The sequence below is a fragment of the Sciurus vulgaris genome, assembly GCF_902686455.1.
Source record: "Sciurus vulgaris genome assembly, chromosome: 6".
NCBI classification, from domain to species: Eukaryota; Metazoa; Chordata; class Mammalia; order Rodentia; family Sciuridae; genus Sciurus; species Sciurus vulgaris.
Genome location: NC_136466.1, coordinates 144,797,583 through 144,815,860, shown reverse-complemented (window position 1 = coordinate 144,815,860; position 18,278 = coordinate 144,797,583). Strand labels below are relative to the sequence as shown.

The following is an 18,278-nucleotide window of genomic DNA, read 5'->3' as shown; positions in this document are numbered from 1 at the left end:
GTCAACAGAGAAGGCTGGTGGTGTTGAAGGGCTGGCTGCTACACGCTAGCTGCAGTTGTGTGGAGCAGGTGCCCAGTCCCAGGGAGAGTCCCCGTGCGTGCTGGTCAGTCAGGCCTGAACTCTCCTCCCACAGGGTTCCTATTGCCTTTGAGCCAGAGACCAGTGAGTACAGCTTGCATCCTGATGTTGCCTCATACCTGGGGGCGCTGGTGTTCCAGCCCAGGGAGTGAGACTGTGTGAGCCAGGCGTGGTGATGCTTGCCTTCTGAGCCCTTCCTATGTCCCAATTCAGGTGCATCTATTTTTAGAAGGGCTTGCCCTCATTGGAGGGTCACTTTTACAGGGCTGTGAGCTGCACACATTCTGTTCTTTTCTTTAAGGATTCCCTTGTGTGCACCAATTGTTGACCAAAAGCCTTAGGGTCTGCAAAAGTGCTAGTGCAGAAACCTCTTGCCCGGCTGCTCCTGGGCCAGAGCGCTTCATTTAGCCAGAGGTAAAAGTTAGCGTCCAGGTGTTTGGGGAAGGGAGGGTCTGCAGGATTGATAAGGGCCAATTCCTTGAGTGTAGCTAGGAAAGAGACGTGAGCTGCTTACCAACATCTCAGAACTGGCTGAGACCTTGTGCTAATTGTCATGGAGCAGACCTAGCACCTTGTTTGTGGGCAGCTGTTTATATGCTCCATAGCACTGTACATGCATGTGGGAAGCAGAGGTGAAGCCACAGGGATGCTTGAACAAGGGAGGGGCATAGAAGTCTGTCACAGGAGGTGGAGAAAACCCGGCCACAGGTCAGGACACTGGTGAGGAAGTTCTGTAAAGCTTGGCCACAGGACTGGACACTAATGGCCTCTGGATCCTGCCAGGTGGGTCCATGGAGAGCAGAAAGGAAATAAAATAGGATCCTTTCCACTAGAGGATGGAGAAAGAAAAGAGATTTTTGGTCGGATTTCTCAGAGCTCAGAGTGAATGTGGGCCTAGAGGGGAGGCCTTGGGGAAAGAAAAAGTGCTGAGCTGGGTGAAGGTCCTCAGCACGTTCTGTCAATTCCCTGCAGGTAACCTGGAGCCAACTGGGATGGGGGTAGGGGCAGCTTCCAGGATTGAGAAGTTAAGATGGAGAGAAACACCTGGCAACCATTCCCAGGTCTCTTCTGGATGTTCAGGACTCCCCCGTCCAAGGGCAATGCAGTCAGCATCTGGAAAGGACCAGGAAAGGTGTCCAGGGTTCCCCCGGTTAACAGAGATCCTCTTTCTTTTTAAATAGTTTAGTTATTCGTGCTAGTTCAGCCTTCTTTTTGATCTTTAGGATAGCCTTAGTAATTACACTTCTGTTTCTTTTATTCACCAGTGGAAGGAAGGAAGAGCGGGAGGGAGGGAAAGAGGATGGAAGGAAGGAAAGAGGACAGGAAGGAAGACTGGGCTCATCCCTGAGAAATAATTTAGGAGGTCAAGAAGATGAAGTTCATGGTGCTCCTGCAGAAAACATGGTTCTTTCCAAGAGGAGCCCTGGACCCTGCTGGTGGCAGGACTCATACCCAGAAGATGACCAAGATGTCTTTCAGTGAAACTCCAGAAGGTGTTTAGTGTAACTTTTCCTGGAAAATGCTGGGTGGCTTGTGGTTCTGCCTCCCCGCTTGTCAGGTAGCGGGCGGCCTGATTGGAGCTGGCAGCCCCTTTGGGGAATGCTCCGTGCTGACTCCGGAGTCTTTTAACGCAGCTGCTCACACGGCACTCTGTTTTCCTTTCCCAGTTTCCCCTTTGTCACTTTCAATTAAAGCAGGAACTTTTGGAACCAGGACAAGCCATGCATAATTTGGTTAGTGATGTCAGTAACCTAAATGGCGGAGAGGAAACTGAAACGTGAAGACACAGAGGCGGAGCAAGTAGCCTTTCCTCAAGAGTCGCTGTAACCTCGCTGTAAACCTGGGTTGATCAAATGCCTCCTGCACAGCCGGCACTGAGATGGTCCAGAACATTCTCTATCTTAGCCAAAACTCTAAATGCATTACATTCTGTCAGATGAGGAAACAGTCTTAGAAAGATTTAGTAAGCATTCATATAGCTGGTAAGCAGAAAATGCTGTAGTCCATGGTTGCCTGATGAAAGCTCTTTCTCCTTTAATTTTTTAAAGTGAAGTTTTATATTCATGGCCAAATTAATCAAAAGATATATATATTTCCTCTATAGCCCCTTTTCCCCCACAATGCATAGCCTACCCATTACCAACTCCCCCCGACCACCAGCATTTTCCATGGTTACACTTGATGGCCTGCTGGAGGACTGTACATTCTTAGCTAAGAACAAACAATAGATATACTCATACATTGCTGGTGGGGTTGCAAATTGCTGCAACTACTCTGGAAAGCGGTATGGAGATTCCTCAGAAAACTTGGAATGGAACCACCTTTTGGCCAGTTATCCTGTTCCTTGGCCTATACCCAAAGGACTTAAAATCAGCTTACTATGGTGACACGGCCACATCAATGTTTAGAGCAACTCAGTTCATAATAGCAAAGCTATAGAACCAACCTAGGTGCCCTTCAACAGATGAATGGATATAGAAAATGTGGTGTATATATATATATATATATATATATATATATATATATATAGAATGGAATATTACTCAGCTATAAAGGAGAAAGAAATTAAGGCATTTGCTGGTAAATGAATGGAACTGGAGAATATTATGCTAAGCAAAATAAGCCAACCCCCAAAACTAAAGGCTGAATGTTCTCTCTGACTTGTGGATGCTAAAACACAATAAGGAGGTAGAGAGAATAGAAGTTTATTGGATTAGACAAAGGGGAATCAAGGGAAAGGAGGGGAGATGGTATTAGGAAAGAGAGTAGAAAGAATTGGACATAAATTTTATAGGTTAATATATGAATACAGGACCAGTATAACCCCACAAAATGTACAACCACAAGAATGGAATCCTAATTAGGATAAGTTATACTCTGTACATGTATAATGTGTCAAGTACACTCTACTGTCATGTATATCTAAAAAATAGAAATAGATTTTTTAAAAAAGAACAAACCATAGAGGCATTACCCCAGTACTCTGAGTACTAAAAATACTAGCAGTACTCTGAGTACCAGAAGTACTACAAGTTTCACACCCGCTGCTGTTCTTATTGCCAGAATTGCATTGTTAGAGGCCAGTCAGGCACATTCTTGTGTCTTTTGTTTCTAAATTGTTTTAGATAAAGTTTAAGACCTGGAAGTCACTATTGCCTGATTCCCATGGGAAATCTCCTCCAATTATTTAAAGAAATTCTTGTGGGAAAAAAAGGGGGGAAACAAATAACTGATTGTTTGGAGGCCCATAGAAAGAAATTTCCATATACAACCCAACTCCTTGCCAACATTTCTGAAAGCTGTGGTTTGTAAGGCAAGTTCTACCACCATAGAACGGTATGTGATTCCAGGAGAAGGTTCTCCATGGTACAGATGAGAAATACCTTGAAAGTACAGCTGTGAGCCCAAACATGTCATTGAGCATAATGTAGTTTGTTGTTGGTTGTTGTTTGTTGGTTTGTTTTTTGCAGTGCTGGGATTGAACCCAGGGCCCTGTGCTTGCCAGGCAAGCACTCTACCAACTGAGCTATCTCCCAGCCCCATAATGAGGTTTTTGATAGATTTTTTTTTTTTCCTCCAAGGGACTTTACTCCACCCGTCCTCACTTGAGAAAGGCTCTTGTAATTTTTAAGTGTAATGGGGACTTGGTAGGCTTACAGTGGACTGAATTATGTTGAGATCTGGAAATTGCAGACTGGCTACAATAAACTTTGAAAACTCTGAACTCTACCAGGAACCAAGCACTGGCCTGTTGGGTTATGGAAGAGAAGGAAGAGACAGGGAGGGAAGGAATTGACTAGCTGCAGAAATTACTCTGAAATAAATCCCACTTCCAGTTCACAGAAGTCTCACTAGCCCTTCTAAAATGCACTGGCAGGCAGGTGACAGGGGTGCCATCTGGGTAACATCAGTGCCTGCCCTGCACTGATTAGCACCTACCCGCCTGCTGCGTACCTCCACACGTGCGTATGTGTAAGTGGGTCATTGTGGAGTTCCCTTAAGTTTCTGAAAACTGAATGAAGGACAATGCTGTCACTATTTGACACTACCATTGTAGTAAAAATAAAGCAGAAGGGTTGGAGTTTCCAAACTCCCTACCACTCTCGTTTCCTTGTATGGAGTCTCAGTGGAATTACGACAGGGACCTTCACTGTGCTTTTCCAGGTCTGTCCTTCGGGAGTATGAGCTGCGACCTGGTTGGCCACGTCCTTTGCAGGGTGCCTGTGCAGCAGGCTGCTGTTGGCTTGTTCCACACCCTGCAGGTGCAGTGCCAGGTCAGGAGCTGGAGCCAGAAGGCACTGGTCTCCAGGGACAGCAACATGAGAGCAGCCTACCATCCTTTTATACGCAAGGGGGAGAGCTCAGAGCTGGGAGTGTATCAAAACTGAGAACCAGCCTTTAGGATTTTCCTTAAGACCCACTTCCTCTGAAGTCACTCCCATTTCCCCCAGCTGTGGGGACACCTCCCTGTGGAAATCCTGGACTTTTCCCCACCTTTATTCATCCCTGTCACATTTGACTTGCCCTATGTAGCAGGAATTTTCATATGTGTGGTGTCTCTTCTGCCCTGCAAGTTTGCATGGCCCATGTGGCTGCAGAAGACCCTTATTAATCATTTATCTGCTTTTGCACTCCAGTGGGATCATGTGCTGAAGCTCTGGGGGAGTGAGATCTCCATAGGAATGCTCACAAATTGACCTCTCAGAGATCACAGGGGCCTTCAGAGGCACTGGAGGGAATCCTCTAGCTGAAGGTGCCTGCTGCAATTGGCTGGGGAAGTTACTCATTCCCCGTGTACCGCTGATTATGAGTTTCAGTAACCCTTGGAGCCTGTCCCTGGGGGCCATCAGGGGTATGGCAGGATTTCTGGGAGTATGTTCATGTCTTGGTAGGGCTGGATTTATTTTCTAAAACCTAAACTGTCTCCATTTCTGTGAAGGAAAAAAAAATACCCCCAATTCAGGAACTGACTGGACTGACTAGCAAGGCTGAGAAGTGGGAACCAGTGGCCACCTGGTGACTGAGATGACCGACCGGTGGGTCCAAAGCATTCTGAGTTTCTCTGGAGGCCAAAGAGGCACGAGCCTGGTCCAGTCCAGCTTTCTCTGGTGGACTGTAGCAGGAAGGTGTTCAGAGGCCCCGTGCACTGTCTGCACCTCTGAAGTTAGACTTTCTTTTCCCCAAAGTGATTGATTCTTTGCTCCATCGACGTCTGGAAGTAATATGCTTGTCTTTTTAAATGAACTGACCTAATCCTCATTAACGGAACTTCATTCTGAAAAGTTGGCTGGAAATGACCAAGGGCCCTACAGACACACCTTTGTCCAGGACCCAGCTTCTTGGGGCACCCTGACTATACTGCTTCTATTCAGCCACATGCCCTTTGCCAAGAGTGACCCTCTCTACTCCCTCCATCTTTACCCAGGATGGCTACTTCCCAAGGAAAACAGAGCAAATTCGAATTGCCTCCATGAGGAGGGAAGCACAGGTCTCTGCTGGACGGATGGGGACTGAGGGATGGGGAGAGGGCTGGTACTTTTTTTGCACAAATATGGAAGTTTAAACCGAGAGCACCCTATAGCAAAGGGGGAACAAATCAAAACAGCCAAAAAGAATGCTTCAGAGTATCATTCAAAGTCCTCAAAGTGCTTGCTCCACAAATATTAATGAATTACACTATAAAAATATAGGAGTGGGACCTCTGATAAAATAGCCCATGGACACAGACATTGAAGGGAGAACCAGTAAGTGACTTATTTGACCATGGAGTCCCTTTTCCATAGAGCATCTCCCCAAAATGATATTTTATGGGATGTGTTTTTAGAAAAATTAGATTAAGGTCACTAGAAAAATTACAGAGAAAGAGACCTTGAGAAGAAAATTCAAAAGGACAGTGAAACTTTATTAAGGACCTGAGATGAAGAGGGTTCCATCCTACTTTTCCATTTATTTACTAGAACTTAGGAGTATGCTGGGCTCTCGAGGGAAATAGGGAACTTTTCAATAAATATTGATCCAATACCTCCAATAAAGTGTATGCTAGAGAAAAACAGCCCCCGGCCCTTGCCCAGGTTTATACAAGCTACAAACCTGTCCTCTTGCTGCATGATTGAGCTCAGTGCTTTTAGAGTTTTGAAACTGAATGCTTTAGAGGGGCATTCTGCTCCAGGACCCAACATCCCCTATTGCCTTTGCCTTACCTTTTTCTCTCATTCATTTAATTTTCTGCACCCTGCCAACATCTATGCTTGCAGCCCCTAGAATGGAAAGCAGTCATGGTTACTTATAAACACAGTATATCGTAGCATTCTAAGAACCCGTATGGTGCATGCCACAGATGATTCTTGGTTGTGGGGGCCTGTCGTGTGCAGGTATTTACAGCATCTCTGGCCCTTACCATTAGATGCCAGCAGCCAATCTCCACTCCCACCCATCCCTGTTGTGATACCTAAAAATGTCTGCAAATGTTGCAAGTGTCTGCTGTGGGGTCAGAACTTCTCAGGATCACTGGCTCACGTGAAAGCAAACACATAAAGAGGAGAAGCAACCAGTGTGTGTGTGTGTGTGTGTGTGTGTGTGTGTGTGTGTGTGTATTGGGGGCTCTGGGGCTGGATCAAGAATGCTCTTAGATCCAGAGGTGCTTAGGCTTTACTTTTGGTGCAAGGAGACATTACTAGAGCACTTGAAGCAGATCTTCTGTTTGCCATGGGAAACCTCAGGGTGCAGGGTAGACAGCTGAGGAAGTGAGAATAGTTAGGAATCAAGGCCCTAAAATCAATACAGGGGAGGGGACAGGTGTGAGAGTCAGCAGGTCCTGACCTCCTAGGGAGGGAGGAGCCAAGGGTGACTCATCTGTGCTTGGGTGACTGGGACCGGCATTAATTGGAAAAGGAAGTACAGGAGGAGGAATTTTGTTCCAGGGAGAGCCTACTTGGCTTTATTTCAGGGCATGCTGAGTTTGAGGTGTCTGCAGGACATCTAGCTGAAGCCAGGCAGGGGGCAGGCAGAGGTCTGTGTCTGAAGCTCAGAAGAGGAATGGTGATGGAGGGTTAGTGGCTAAGGGGATAATCCAGAGAACAGGAGAGACAAGGCAAGGGAGAGAATCAGGTGCCCCTCTGTGTCCCTGCCTAGCCTGGCAGGAGGAAGGAGGCTGAGAAGAGCTGGTCAGAGAACTGGAGGCAGCTCTGTCCCACAGAGGCTTATGGCCTAATTGGACAGACTCGACAGCTAAGAGACAAGATCTGTGTACAATTAAGTGCCAGAAAGTACAATGGCATCAGCATTTGCTGCCAGGGGTGAGTGAGGCAAGTTCTAAGTGTACTTCATGGAGGAGAGGAATGACCCACGGCTGCATAGAACTTTCTGGGAGGTGTTTGTGAACTCTGCATTAGCAGGCTGGGCTCTCCTGGCTTGCACAATCTGCAGGGTGTTCCCCGTCAGCATCGATACTATCATCTCCATCACAGAACAGGAACACACGCTGAGCACCTGGTATGCTTTAACTTTCTGTGAGACGTGGGGCAAAGGAAGAGGGGAACCTTAGAGCTTCCTCTTATTCCCAAGGTCATTTAGGAGTTTTATTTTATGGCATGTGATAGTCTTTATGTTTCATAACTTTAATAATAAGAAGCATGATAGTCATCAAAGTAGCCGAAGGGAAAGTGTAAAGAAAATCCAGGTTTCACCGACTTTTTAAAAAATAACATACGTAATATAACAATTAGCATTTTGACCATTTTTGTGGCATTTGCACTGCTGTGGCAACTGTCACCACCACCCATCTCCAGAACTTTTATCCTGTTTCAAAACTGAAACTCTAGCCAGTACCCTACTCCTATCAACCACCACGCTACTTGCTGTCTGAATGAATTTGACTAAGTACCTCACCTGAGTAGAATCGTGTAACACTTGTTCTTTTTCAACTGGCATATTGTGCTTAGCATGTCTCTTCGTGGTTCATCCATGTTGTAGCATGTATCAGAATTCTCTTTACCGCTGAATAATATTCCACTGTATGTTTATACCACGTTTTGTTTATTCACTCATCCATTAGTGGAAACCTGGGTTGCTGCCACCTTTTGGCTATTCTGAATAGTGCTGCTGTAAACATGGGTGTGTGAAAGCCTGTGTTCTGCTGTCAGTTCTTGCATATACACCCAAAAGTGTCATTGACTTTAGTGATTTAATTGATTCCCTTCCCTGCTGGGGACAGCTGGAGTTGTTCCCTGTCCTTCTCATGCTCCTCATGTTACCCTTCTGCTTTTGCTGGGAGAGTGTTAGGTGTAGCCCTAAGACTGGTCTTTGTGACCAGTTGAGAGCCATAACTGAGCTCCTGCCTAGCTCTTGACTACAAAAATTCACATCTCGTCCACCTGGCACAAGTCTCCTAAAGCCCGGGAAGCAAGGGGGCAAGTGGAAGGCAGAGTTCCAGACTGCAGCCGTGGACAGCTGACCAGAAACTTACTCCCCAAAAACCTCGGGTGGCATGTGGCCTGTGTACTTCCTGCATTCGAGCACAATCTACGTGGCTAATGTGGTAAACAGCAGCAGTTCCCTTAAAGCAAAAATGTATGTTCTGTACCATCCGCCCTTTGTTGAGATAATGGGACAAAGAGAAGTGGAATAACTGGTTTTACCATAAATTTTTGGCAGATGTCACACTAACCCTGAAGAGAATATTCTATAGGCAGATTTTACCTCTCACTAGGACTGCAGTTTGATCATGGGCTAAGAAATTTTAACCTCCACTTTCCCCCTACTTCTTTCTTTTCTTTTAAATATTTTTTTAGATGTTGATAGGCCTTTATTTCATCGCTTATTTATACGTGGTGCTGAGAATCGAACCCAGTGCCTCACACATACTAGGCAAGCGCTCTACCACTGAACCACAACCCCAGCCCCTCCCCCTACTTCTTTAAAAAACAAAAAAATTAAAGAACAGACTTCCTTCTCCTTGCCTCTAACTCAGAGCAAAAGTCCACCCTCCCCTGAACTCGGAAGGGAAGTCCCAGGAAGGAACTAGGAAGGGAAGTTCACACTACCAACTGTGCAGCCTCTGAACTGCATGTGAAAAGTCAGATGGCTCTGGGGTTCCCTCACCCTAAATCACCTGGGGTTTTTTTGTTCTGTTTTTCAAAGATGTTGTGTTGGGGTGTGGGCATGACTAGAGCCCATTCGGAGTATAGGTGAAAATGTATAACAGTTTCTTCTTAGGAGATATTTTAACCACCTGATCACATCAACCAAAAAAAAAAAAAAAAGACAAGTCCAGCTACCAAACTTCTAATAAATAAAAAAATGAAAGAATTTGAGGGTGATTGGAACTAGGTTGTGACAATATGAAGTTCACAGAAGGAAAGTCTGTATTGGATAAAATTCCAAAATAAATGATAGATTTTAAAAGACAAATCAGGTAGTCCCAAGTTTTCAGGAAGCATGACCTGAGAATAGCTGCAATAAGGAGAAGGTATTGGTGGTGCTTTTGTCCCTTACAAATGTATGCTGGAATTATTTTTAGCAGTCTACTTCTTGATAAAGTCATACAGAAACCAAATCATCTTTGTAATTGTTGACGCTGTAGTAGGATTAAGTGTTCTCACACACTGACGGATTATCTCTGGTTTTGCTAGTAGTGGTCTGTGATAGAAGATAGGAGCTCAGTTGGATTCAAAAAGTTGTAGATCTGGTGTCATGGTGACAACTAGCTCTTATTTACCAATGGCTTTTGTTACAAAACAAACTCTCATTTTTGTACCCATTTGAATGCAAAAGAAAAAAAAAAAAAAAAAAAAACCTGGCCCGTTATAGGTGTGAAATATTTTGAATTCATTGTGAAGTGTTAGGTCACTGGGTGGAAAGTTTCTTGGCATCATCCTGGCTTTGCCTTTTTAGTGTATGTGAAGTATATACTTTGGTATATTTTTACTTGTCTTGTACCTGAAATCTTCAGTCCACCTCCTGGCCTGTACCTGTATTACAAAGCTGTTGTGATTCCATTGCCAGGGTGCCTGTCCTTTACTGATGGAAGAGCTGATTTGCAGATACCTGTAGGAGGAGGGCATGGGTGATTTCTGCCAGGGTCTCCTTTTCCTCTGTACTTCCAGAAAATTAAACTGTTTATAGCACCGTAGACCCAGTAGGCTGGCAGAGCAAGGGTTGGCTCATTCTCTTACATGCACAGTTTAGCTGGATGCACTCATAAATGAAAAATGATCTGAGTGCTGAGAGTGGGTGGGGCCCAGGAGCTCAGGAGGTGAAGCGGGAGGAGAGAGAGAAAATCTGTTCTGAGCCCAGCAGAGCATGGGGCGCTGGCAGGAAGTCGGAGCATGCACTGGCATGGCTCACATTTTTGTTGATAGTTAATAACCTACTACTTTAAAGAACTGAATGGAGAAGGGAAAGAAAGCCCAACAAACTTTGGAGTGTGTCCTGTGTAAGTGGCTCCTTATGTCCAGCGGAGGACATTCACCCCATCAGCTCATGAAGCAGGTAGGAGAGACATGCGCAGCCTAGGGAATCATATTTTCTCTCTAAACACAACTTTTGTCTTCTGAAAGTTTGTTTGTTTGTTTGTTTTAAAAAGCATATGGGAAATGAGCAGATAATATTGACATAAGAAATAGACGTAACCTGCATTGTGCTGATATCTGCCTGAACAAGAGTTTTTCTCAGTCACTAATTTGATAACCAAATGTCAGTTTTATATTCTGAGGGTTGCTTTAAAAAGAAAAACCACACAAAATCATGCAAAATTTTAGTTAAAAGCAATTTTTTTAAGTTGGCAGATGATAAATGAACTGTAGACATTCTGTTTTAGAACAAATACTTTGAAGATAATTGACCAGAAACTGATTCTCTGACTTGATTATTGCTACATTTTCATATCTCAGAGCCAATGAGGTGCTTGCTAATTTTTGCTGGCTCTTGTAAGAAAAGAGGTGGATGTCTAGCAGCTGTGAAATATCCAGAAATTGACAGGGCTCCACAGTGAAGCCCAGATGCACTAATGTTTCTCCATTAAGGCAGGCAGCCTCTGCCCAGTGTCTAAGTCAGGGAGTTGAAAATCAGGGAGGAAATACAGTGTGGATCCTGAATATGTGTCCCAGAGTGGTTTGGAAATTGTCACAGTGATACAATTGCACTCAGAAATAGAGAATAATCAGGGAAGACCATGATTGCAGCAGTACACAAGGATAATTTAGAAACCAACTCGTGGCTCTGGTGACTGCAGCCGGGTTTCAGAGCCGGCTTTCTGTCACCGAGGTTTGGCGCTTGTGATAAGAGAAGCAGAGCAAAGACCATCTCAGCCTGAGCTTCAGAACCATTTCCAGTCCAGCTTCTCACAGGTGTGGGGCTAATCGAACATGGTTTCCCTGATGTGGTCAGAGCGCTGGGGAATTGAGCTGGTGAGGTGGGAGCAGCCTGGAATTGGTGTGTTCAGGGGAGGGAGACAGCAGAGGCAGGAGGAGAACTCTGTTTCAGTTAGAATACTGTATCCTGGTTTGAAGCTGTTTGATGGGAGCTCTCTAGAAGGCCCAGTTAGCCACAGGGCTGTGTCTGTGAAGGCAGATGTGGGAGTTTGGGTCACTGCTCACTGACCAGCTATTGCCCTTGTCCTGCAGTGGCCAGGTCTTGTAGCTTTGCACCTTAAGCCAGAAAGGCTGGAGGATGGCTGTGTCCCATTAAGGCAAGCCCACACTTATTTCTATTTCTCTGTGTGATGTCTCAGCATTCCACAGCTAAACTCCTGTGGGAAGGGGCAACAGCTCTTCTGTGGTCCTTGAGGAAACCTCCACCCCAACCCCCACTGTCCATACCCTTGTTCTTGCCTACTGTCCACCTGTTGGTGTCTGCCCTTCGTCTCCCATCCTTCAGACTGACCTGTCCCAGGTTACCGCCGTCTGTGGTGAATAAGCTGAGATGGGAAACAGATCCTTCTCAGGGTCCATTCTGGAAACAGTCAGAGGTCAGCAAACTAACTCAAGGCCAAATCCAACCTGCCCCAGACTGTTTTTTATGGCCCAAGAGCTGAGAATGTGTTTAACTTTCCAAAGAGCAGAAGAAACAAAGCAGAATATAAGATAGAGGCTATGTGGTCCACAAAGCTGAAACTAGTGACCATCTGACCTATTAGAAAAAATGTTTGCCATGAGTAGTGTGAACAGTGGGTGGACACAGCTCATAAGGTCCCCAGCAGTTGGAATAAGCTGTGGTTTGGGGAACTGCTTTTGGTTTCTTAGTCTGTATTAAATGGCACTATTGCCTCCAAAAGTTTAGGTTTGGAAATCAGGATGTTGACATTTTTCTGCAGGGTCCAAAACAGTGGTGAAGAAGTATCAGATGAAGCGTGTGCCTGTGCTGCATTTTTGCCCTGTCCCCTGGTTTGTGAACCCACATGACACCAGCTGTGTGCCCCACTGAGGGAACCCAGTGGAGAACAAAACTCTGCTAACATGACACAAAAATCATTCACTTCCCGCTTTCTCTTCTGGGTGTACTGAATGCTGGCCAGATTTCCACAGTCTCTGAGTGTTTGGTATTGTCACTTTGAAAAAAAGATGTTTTCTGTAACAAAATAATGATAATAAGATAGAAAGTTAACTGAATATCATGTTTTCTCATATTTAGAACAGTGTTTCTTTTATGGCTCTCTAAGAAAGCTTACTGCAGGCCTGCCAACCTTACCCCTGAACATGCAGTTCTCTACCCAGCACAGTATTTCATTGTTAATGTCATTTCCAATAAGGGAAGAGGACCATCTGGTGACCTTGTTCATGTTTAACTTGTGTCAAAACTGCAGGCCTGGATATAGAGTTGACTTCTGTAAGGAGCTTATTGTCTCTCGCAGAAAGACAGGAAAGCTTCTCACAAGGAGTCTGTAGTTTGAGAAGGAGAATAAAGTGGCTGAAGTTAAGTTATTCTCTCCAGGACATTTTAGCGGTCCGTGTCCTCCTGTGTTGGGACATTGGGTGCTGTCAGTAGAGAAGAATGAGGGAGGGGCTTAATCTGACGGATGAAATCAGTGGAGGAAGGGTGAAGGTAGGAGCAGTACAGCACCTTGTGGGAGGCAGAGCCTGAAGAACAAGATGGCGCTGCACAGTTGAGGAGTCGGGTTGTCAGAGCTGGGAGGGTGGGTCTTAACCTGCCATGGGAGCCAGCAGAGCCTCGTCTGTATTTAGCAAAGGGTTGGCTCTGAATTTAGAGATTAAGCAACCTGCTGTTCCTGTATGCACTGGAATTTCAGACACAGTCAGAAACCTAATTTGCGTAACTGCTGAAACTCAACTGGAAGTCAACCAGACTGAGGCTGGACTCTGCAAGTGAGGGGAGCTGAGGACTCAGTGCACGCGAGGGAATTCATTGAGTCTGCCCTAGAGGTAGTGTTGCTGTGTGGCCAGGCTCAGTGGGGTGGGCTCTCGGGCAAAAGGTCAGCTTGGATCCCAGAAGGCCTTGAGTGGAGCAGGAGTGACAGCTTCCTCTGAGAGTTGACCTGCATGTGCCAGAGCCCTAGAACTTCCCAGTATCCCCGGGTAATGAGGGGCCTTTCACTGCCTTGCCAGGCAGCCAGGTTGGGTAAAGACAAAAACAACCAGGCAGTCAGAATCTGATCACTAGAGTGTAAGCATGCACAGTCTTAATGAGCCAGCTCACTTATACAGCGGTGGGAGGCCTAAGTGTTTGGCTTAAAGCTGGAACATCTATCCTGTCCCTTTGGCTGTTTAATAGGGTTAGAATCTGATACCTACTTGTCAGGTTTTTTCTGACAGTGAATGGAATAAGAGACTGAACTAGAGTGTGTGTGTGTGTGTGTACGTGCACAAAAGTGTGTAAACCTAGAGGAAAGGAATAGCCAGGCAAAATAGAAGCTGTGATTTTGAGTTAGAGTTCCCCTCAACCATGTCCTTGAAGGGGAATCAATAATTTCACAGCCAGTGTCTGGGGGGCAGCCCTTCACCAGGTTTTGTGTACCCACACGGGTTGTGCCCCTCTTAAGATCTTCTGCAGGTAATACATTCTCTCACTCCAAACATCCTTTCCACACATTTCCTGCAGTGCGGATGGAGAGGTGTTAGTACTCCTTACTGTGGAGGTCTACTTCCTTCTCAGTGGTTGGAGAACAAGATGGCATCTTGACAGATGGAGCGTGCACCACCATGAGCTCTTCTGTTGGCTTTGCTGTCCCCTGCAAAGGTTTGTTAGACCCAGGTGTGCCTGGTGCAAGGTCACACTATGACTCCACAATGAGCCCCAGTGGCCCTGTTTAAATACAAGGTGCCTGTGCAGCGAGTCCAGCCATGGCAGTGGGTGACCTGGGAGCCTGGGTCTGCTCTCCATATCATGGTCTCTTCCTAAAGAATCAGTCCACCTGTATTGTTCGTGTGCTGGTGGAGCAGCACTTAGAGGGACCAAGAGGGACTCATTTGCTAAAGGAGAAGGCTCAACCCATAGTCTGTACTTTTTGTAGTTTCGTGGTTTGGAGGCCATCAGACAGGCTCAAAGCACGATGCAGTGAGACCATCTCTTCGCCTTTTCTTCCCAAACTAGAAAATGGAAACCAAGTTGAAAATTGGCAGAACAGGGAAGCTCTGAGGGAGGCGTGGGGAGGCCTTGAGAATCCACCTCACGATAAACCTGTTTCAGCAAGACTCCTTTAGACCGTGGGGCAGAACAGGTTTGCAGGCTCCTCACTGCAAAGAGAGAAAGTGGTCTTGAGTTCCAGTTTTGCAAGACTTGCCCTTCTAACAAAAACTTAGATCAACTTCTTACCCCCCTCCCCACCTCCCCGCAGAGAACAAGTTAGAATCCCTATGCAAATCAGAACGTGAATGGACAAACCCCCACCCCACTGCTGTCCCCTGCCGCCCCCGCCAGCAGGGAGCCAGGGGGAGTTCAAATGCCACACACTTGGCCTTCCTTTGAGCAGCGAAGTCCCATGTGGTGCTCATAATGGGACAGAAAACTTTCACTCGTGCCTTTTGCTCCTATTTCTGCCTCTTTGGCAAAAGTGTTCATATTTTTCCCTGCTGGCCGACTCCCTCAGCCAGAAGAGACCCCCAAGACACCTCCTGTTTGACTTGCCAAATTCCACCTTCGCCTTCTGCTTGCAACACTTAGACTGAAGTTCCCTAACTGCTGCATGTGGGGTAGCCCGTGGACTGTTGGCAGTAAGCTGCTGGCTTCGGAAAACATCACAGGTATTTTATTGTAACAGAAGCGAGACAGTTTTGGCAGGAGAGCAATAAAGACCTGGAGGGGAAATAGAAAATTACCTCTAAGTGCTGCAGGAAAGAAGGTGGTAGAAATAAAGGATGCAGTTTGGATTTGTAACGCTAAGCCCTTTGCACAATCCGTTTACAGGCTCGAACTTGCTCAGCTTCAGTTTATCCCTCAAGTGAGTCCAAGAACGCTGAAGCTGAGAAGCATACTTGGGGAGATCTTGGTGCATGAGGATTTTATTGGGATCCCTGACCAGACTTTGGTGGAAATCCTGCTGCTTTCATGATATGGAGACATTAGACATACTTAATGAATTTGTTAGGGTAGCAAAAATGTAACATTGCATCTTAAAAGTGAGCAGAGTCGCTTATTTCAAGCTCTAAAGAGGAGAAATACCAGTCATCTCTACAGTGTTCTGGTGGCTTAATTAATTAAACTCGTTGCCGTTGGGATTTCAGAATAGGAAGAGATTCTGCTAGTTTTAGTTTTTTTTTTTTTCTGTGGGTTCTTCTTCCACCCCAGAAACAACCTCAAAGCCAAGATACCAAAGCTTGCAAATAGTCACCTTTCTAAGCCAGTGACAATAAATAGAACAGTGCTGATTTTACTGTGATGTGATTTACTGTAATAGGTTCTTTTTACTCATAGGCTGATTCTCCAATTTGTGAGATTTCCTCTGCTCCCACCTTATGACCACATCTTAAGTTATATATTAATCAGAACCAATTGACTACATATGAGGGGATTTATTAAATTGGCTCATTACCATCAGAGGCTGAAAAATCCCACTATGACTACCTGCAGGCCAAAGAATCTACAGTCCAAAAAGCCAGAAGCCTCAAAACAAGACCTAGAGAAGCCAATGATGAAGCCCTTGTCTGAGACCCAAGGCCCAAAAGTTCCCGAGAGCCACTGGTGCAAGTCTATGTCCAAAGGCTAAAGAACCCAGAATCTGTTGTCAATGGCAACAGCAGCAGAAAAGCACGCCTGCTCCAGGGAGGGAGTGCAAGCTAGAGCCACGTTTTTGTCCAGTTAGCCTCCAGTCCATTGAAAGGTGCCACCCACATTCAGGACAATCCTCTCTCAGTTTCCAGACACCAGTCTTCTCTAGATACACCTCCAGGACACACCAAGAGCACACTCTACCAATTTTCTAGTCATCCCTCAATCTAGTCAGCTCAACAACCAAAATCAACCATCACAGCCATAGAATCATGGTGGTACAGGACTAGGTAAAGATAATCAACTGACTGATGGGAGGATGTTTAGACCATGAGGGTTAGACATCTAATTTGGGGGTGAGCAAACTTAGGTGAAGAGAAGATAAGTGTGAGTGCTGTCGAGCTGAGCATGTGCTTGCGTGCACACATGCACACACGCCTATGGGGAGGGGGAAGGGTCAAGGGCTGGTTATTTCATGACACTTCGTGGATCTGGGACATAGCTGTTTCTGTGTAAAGCCATGTGTCTCCATTTATAGTTCTTTTCTTTGTAAACACATGGCCCAGACACACTCCCATGACTTGTTTTTCTTAGAGAAATGCCTCCTTGTGTAATAGCAACTATCCTGTGAGAGTCCGAACCAAGGGTCAGATGCACCCCCAAGGCTGGTGTGTCCAGTTCATTTTGTTTTTCTGGCACCTTGATGAGCAGGAGGGGAAAATAGCTTCAGAGCAGTGAAGATGCCTTGGGTGTACAATTCTGAAATCCAGAGACAAATTCATTTTGGCTTTTCCTGAAAATGAATCTTATTTTGAAGACCACAGTTGACAAGGCTGTGGGAAGTTTTGCTTTCTCTTGGCACGAAAACTACCCAGGAAAGGTGCTTTTGGTCCAAGAGATAAGGAGCCTGCTCCAGGCACTGGTGCAGAACAGGGGGACAGTTCAGCACTCAGTGTCAGTAATTATTAAAGTCACATTTGTGCAGAAGCACCTATGTAGGTGGAGAGGGCAACTTCCTTACAAAATTAGGTGATTTTAGTTTCCCTGCGTAATGGTATTCAGAGTGTAGTATGACATGTCTGTTTCAGAAATATTTAGAATCCAACCTGAAGAGTTTCATCCAGAGTACTTATTACACATCTCAGGGGCTTATCTGTGTGAGGATCTCATGTGGATGCCAGGTGACAGAAGCTGACAAGCTAAACGCTGTAGTAATCAGAGAAGGAAGTGATTTGGTCAGTTTATGCTCAAATGAAGATGAGACCAAGAGACAAATAGAAAGCACAACATTCTTTTTATTCCTTTTGCATAAAATCTTTAAGCATCTCTTTATTATAGATTCTACTAAGAGATTTCAGGGGGAGTGAAAATATCTTAATGTTTATTGTCACTATCGTTGAAATTTAGAGTTTCCTTTAGCTGTGGGTGTAGACAACAAAACTCAATGGTATTAGCAGTTATTCTTTGTTAATAGAAGAAATGATGTACGTGATTCACGGCACTTGTCTCTCACACTCGTGCACAATCATTAGTACTCTGAAAATATGTCAGCAAAAAAAATCATTGCTAGATCTTCAAATTTTATATGTTAACAAAGAATCACGTGTAGGTTACAATATTAAACATTTAAAACATTTAGGATATTATATTTCAACCTGATTGGTTTTCTTTGTAATTCTATGCATTTTAAAATATTATTTTGAGCCTTCACCAGATAGCTAGAGAACTTTATGGTGCAAAATAGTGAGAAAGAAAGAGACCCCCAATTTTAAAAGTTATTATTACTTAGATTTTCATTTGCCAGGAAACAATAAATTTACCCAGAACATTATGATATGTTCTGGCCTGTGAATCACCTGTGGATTTTAGTAAAATGCAGATAGAGTGGACCTGGGGTGGGGCCTGAGATTTCTGCTTTTCTAACAAATTCCGATTAACCATGCTGTAGATTACAATAACCCAAATAAAGGCCTCTGCTTTCCAAATTCACTTCCCAAATTTTCATTAATCTTTGTTGTAACTATTTTAATATTTGGTTGTGG

At 45.0% G+C, this 18,278-nt stretch overlaps 1 protein-coding gene across 10 annotated transcripts in view; it reads left to right on the top strand.

Moving 5' to 3' along the window:
* Window positions 1-18,278, top strand: part of PDZD2 (PDZ domain containing 2) — a 373,385-nt gene that overhangs the window by 218,169 nt on the left and 136,938 nt on the right. The window contains exon 1 of one of the 10 annotated variants that reach the window (XM_079144468.1): window positions 8,361-10,566. The exons of the other annotated variants lie outside the window; for them this stretch is intronic. The gene's annotated coding sequence lies outside the window, so the exon portion shown is untranslated. Of the gene's footprint in view, window positions 1-8,360; window positions 10,567-18,278 lie in introns of those variants that run through there. 10 annotated transcript variants of the gene reach the window in all.